This window comes from Rutidosis leptorrhynchoides, chromosome 3, assembly GCF_046630445.1.
Source record: "Rutidosis leptorrhynchoides isolate AG116_Rl617_1_P2 chromosome 3, CSIRO_AGI_Rlap_v1, whole genome shotgun sequence".
In the NCBI taxonomy this organism is placed as follows: Eukaryota; Viridiplantae; Streptophyta; class Magnoliopsida; order Asterales; family Asteraceae; genus Rutidosis; species Rutidosis leptorrhynchoides.
Genome location: NC_092335.1, coordinates 460,681,759 through 460,686,624, shown reverse-complemented (window position 1 = coordinate 460,686,624; position 4,866 = coordinate 460,681,759). Strand labels below are relative to the sequence as shown.

The 4,866-nt window shown below is 33.7% G+C and overlaps 1 long non-coding RNA gene across 2 annotated transcripts; it reads left to right on the top strand.

The window, feature by feature from the left end:
* The first annotated feature begins 1,673 nt into the window (after positions 1-1,673).
* On the top strand, positions 1,674-3,563 carry LOC139898032 (uncharacterized). 2 transcript variants are annotated; one of them, XR_011776862.1, is made up of 4 exons: positions 1,683-1,771; positions 1,927-1,988; positions 3,046-3,084; positions 3,261-3,563. It is a non-coding gene; the product is annotated as an uncharacterized lncRNA (long non-coding RNA). The 2 variants fall into 2 exon arrangements; XR_011776861.1 differs by having other exon boundaries at positions 1,674-1,988.
* The last annotated feature ends 1,303 nt before the right edge of the window (positions 3,564-4,866 follow it).

Sequence of the window (4,866 nt, the reverse complement as noted above, 5' to 3'; positions counted from 1 at the left end):
ATGAGTAAATCAGAGCTACGTATCAAAAGATATGATCATTCAAAGTTCGAAAATGAGCTAGAACACAGAAATAAGAGTTAAAACACAAATTTATTCGTTAGAACACAAATTTGTTCGTTAGAACTCAAATTTGTTCGAATTAAATGTAACTTTTGGAAGTTAGAACAAATATTTGCTGGAATTTAAGTTACAACAAATATTTGCTCGAATTTATGTTAGAACAAATTTGCTCGAATTTGAGTTTGAACAAAGTAGCCTATGTTAGAAACAGGTGTTCGAATGGGGAGTGTATACACTAGGCAATTTTTTTTAGAAAAAATAAGAGTTAATTACACCGATGGTCCCTGTGATATTGGTCAAATTATGTCGCTGGTCCCTAACTCTTAAAAATTATATGCTTCGTCCCTATGGTTTTAAGTCCAAACGGCGGTGGTCCCTGTGGTCTTGGTTAAAGTACGTCGCTAGTCCCCAACTCCAACTAGTTGTCCTAAAATTGACCAAAAGAACCAAAATTAGTTATCGGACCAAAAAACGATCTAATGTAACTTGAACGAACATTCACAAGTGAACCTAAACAAGAAACATTATTAGCACAGAAAATTAGAAATACACATACATATATAAATCACCACCTGTCACTTGTCTATTACAAAGAATTACAACCAACGGCAGAGTTTTTCTCTCAAAGATGACAATTATGATGACAAAACTTCATGTAGTTTGCTTCACTTAGAAATAAAATCAAAACTAATATTTATACATAATTGACAGAAATCATTCAAAATTCAAACTCATGTCGAACTGTGGAATAGAAAGGCTTTCTAATCAACGAAATGATTCAAACTTTCTATCCAAACAAACTTTTACTCGGTATCACTTAAATAAATCCACAAATTCAAGTAGAACATATAAAGAGTCAATCTTTTAAACCTTTAAACAAGTTCCAATCACTTATAACCACAAAACTTCAAGTGGGTTAAACTAATATTCAATCTTAAGAACATATAAACCGATTCCAATTACATATAACCACAATTTTCAAGTGTGTTCTGTGTTCATCTAAAGATTCAATCTTTATAACATTTAAGAAAGTTGCAATCAGTTATAACCATGATTTTCAAGTGTGCTCCACTACTGATTCAATCCGTATAGCATTTAAGCAAGTTGCAATCAGTTATAACCACAATTTTTAAGTACGTTCAACTAAAGATTTAATCTTTTTTAACATTAACGAGTTCCAGTCACCTAAAACCACAAATTTTAAGGGGGTTCAACTAAAAAACCAAATTTAAGGGGGACCACTACCGTTTAGACTTAAAACCACAGGGACGAAGCATATAATTTTCAAGAGTTAGGGACTAGTGCCGTAAATTAACCAAGACCACAGGGACCACCGCCGTTTAGACTTAAAACCATGGGGACGAAGCATATAATTTTTAAGAGTTAGGGACTAGCGACGTAATTTAACCAAAACTACAGGGACCATCAGTGTAATTAACTCAACAAATAATGTAAATTGTAATAAGAATTTTTGAAAAAGTTTATCCGAGGTATATTCCCATCGAATTATTCTAACATACACTTATTGGGCCATATTGGGCCAAATTGACTAATCTTTAATTTCTTTCAATATTTCTGTGTTGGCGTGTAAGCCTCAGTTTTGTGAACTACTTCGTACGATCATCAGATTTTGCCCTAATTTATTTCTTCTTTCCTTTCGCCGATCATCTTTTCGTTCTGCCGTTACCAGCTGCGAATGTTTACACAACTAGTATCATCTATCGATTAACGTTCTGTCGTGAATCATTTAATTTAACGTTTTGGTCGTCAATTTGTTCTTAATGACCTGCGTAGTTTCTTTTTTGCATAAGTCTCTTGATTTGGTGATTATTGTTTTTTTTTTTTTTTTTTTATTATTATTTTCAGCTGCGTACCTGCGTTTCAGTTTACTTCCGCTGATTATCTGAATCCTCTATATTTTTTAAAAGGTATTTGTGACGTTCCCGTTGATTTTCTGTTATTGTTGTGTCTCTAGTGATTTGTTTGTTTTTTTTCATTGTTTTTTATATGTTGTATGTATATTTATGTTGTTGTATGCTGAAAAGAAAGATTATTCATGTTTGCTTAACTATTGTACTATTTACGTCGTTTCGTGCTGAAAAAATTGTTTCTTTGGTGATAAGTTATATTGTTAACCAGCGTAATGTCACCCGAAAAAAAAGAAAGAAAATTAATGAGTTTGTGATCGTCCTATACTCGTTGATAATCGTTTGTGCGATGTCTTTTTATTGTCTGAGGCAAATCGCTAAGAGAAATTATTTGAGGAGAAACAAGTATTTGAATGAACCAGTTGTCGGTAACTCATACGTAGCCTCTGTTGCTCTTGCTGCGTTTTTTTTTTTTGTTTTTTTTTTTTTTTTCCTTCCTATTCCGTGCTTTGTGCCTTTTAATCTAACTTTGTAGCTTTGGTTCTCGATTGTTGTTAGAGGTGTTGTTTTTCTGTATTTGGATGTGGGTTTATTGGAATTTATTTTGCTTTTTAGTTGTGTGATTTACCTTTAAAGTTTTTCGTTTTGGTCTTATCAGCTGCAACTTAGTAACACTATGTAATATGTAATGTAAAAGCTAAAACATGTATGCTGCATAAGAATGAAAGTGCGAGTACACATTTTGTAATTCTCGCCCCGCGAAGCATGCTAACCATTTTACTTGTTAATGTTCATTTGTTCATATTTATATACTCTCTCCGTCCCGTATTAATAGTCCACAGACAAAAATACACAGTTTAAGGATATGTCATAAAAGTAATGTACTTTTTGTTTACTTTTCACTTTTACCCTCACCTTTTCTTTCTTCTTTAATCCTATCCACATACATTAAGGACAAAATAGAACTTAAGTTTCTTATTCTTTTCTATTTATGTAAGTGGACTATTAATTTGGAACATCCCAAAATGGAATACTGGACTATTAATATGGGACCCGGAGGGAGAATTTATATTTGTAGGTCATCATCTCATCATTTTCCGTTCCTTATGTTTTTCAGAATCACGCTGATAAACTCTCAAACGAATTATTATCATAGGTGATTATTCCTGCAATTTAAATTTTAATGTATTTGCCGCTAAATTGATTAATCTATTGCTATATATATATATATATATATATATATATATATATATATATATATATATATATATATACCTTTTTTTTTTGGTAAATTATGTTATATGTTATACCTTTTTGGCTTTTTGTTGAAAGCTTAACAAATTAGAGTTTCAAGGATAATGAAGACTAATGGAGATCTTAGAAGGGGATTCTGATATGGTCAACTTTGAGGAGTCTAGGCTGTTGAAGTGGATATGGGCTCCTCCTTCCGAGAGCTTATCTACCTACCTCTAAGGTAGTAAAGATGTCAACCTTACCTTACAAGAATGTTCATCCTTAACAGCATTACCACCTGAAATTAGAATGCTTTAGAATCTTCAAGTTTTTGATCTTGAAAGAACTAAAATCATGTATTTACCTTAAGAGATGGAAAATCCTGAGAATTTGTTATGTTTGAGTGTCTTTATATACATATGCAGATGTATATAAACTCAAAAACAAGATTGAGTATATAATTTCAAGGACCATAATATCATAGTTAACTAAGCTGGAGGAGTTTAGCGTTGGTGTTAATCCAGTTGTCAAATGGTGGGAGGTTGAACTTGTTGAAGCTTTCTTAGGAAAGCTTCACATCTTGTCACGCCCTAAAACTCTGAAGTTGTACATCACAACATCAAAAGAGTTGAAGTACTTTCTAGGACTTGGATCTTGTCTATCAAGTAAACTTGTGGGGAGTTTTGATCAGCAGGAGAAGTGTTTGAAATATGAAAATGGCGAGAGAAGTATCGATGAAATTGAGGTGCTAATTGGATAAGCCAAGGCTTTGTTCATGCGCCGTCATTGGACAATTGAGAAGTTGTCCATAATTGACGTATGCATGCTTAAGTATTGCTTGGTTGCAGATTGCAATGAGATGCGCACAATTGTTGATGCCCACGATGTATATGGAAAAGGGTTCACCTTAAGTAACGATAAGAAAGGGTTTGCATTTGAATTTCCCGAATACTTGGCCATTCACTCTATGAAAAACTTATGGAGCATTTGGAAAGGGCTAATTTTGGAACTTGCTTATCCCTGGCATTGCATATGTTTCTTGAGCTTACCAATGTTTTTCACAAAATCTATGCTTACTCAACCTAATATGTTGACTATAGTTGAAGATTGCCCTAAAGTCAAGACTCTTGTAAGTCGGGAATACACGAACACCGTTGGGAAATCTAGTACTTTTCTCCTAAAGTTAAAGAAAATTATGGTTTTAGGTCTACCTAAACCGGTGAGTATATCGGGTGGTTTGTGCCACATTGCGCCATGATTAGATACTCGGCTCATTTTTAACTGCTTAAAGCTTAGTGATCTTTATCACTTGATGTACGAGAGATCAAAGGAGAGACCGAATGGTGGGATGCATTGGAGGGTGGAAAGTCGGAATATTCAAGACCCTTTGTACCACTTAAAAGAGATGGAGATTTGATTAATCAGTTATCCGAAGATACAAATTCTCTCAAACAATTCTCTATGCTTCAGTAGTGTCGTTGAAGAACCGCTGTTTGCCGACTTTTTAAGGTCTAACCTTTCGCCCATACTGAAAAGGGGCAATTAGCTTTGTACCACTTATAGGCTACTTAAGATTCAATTCAAAAGGCCCTACTTAGTTTCGCAATGTGAGTTTCCGTCAAGCATTGTTTCCATACATATGGCCAATTTGCTCTTTATGTTACATTCTCACACACATACAATAGTGTCTCGACACATACAACAT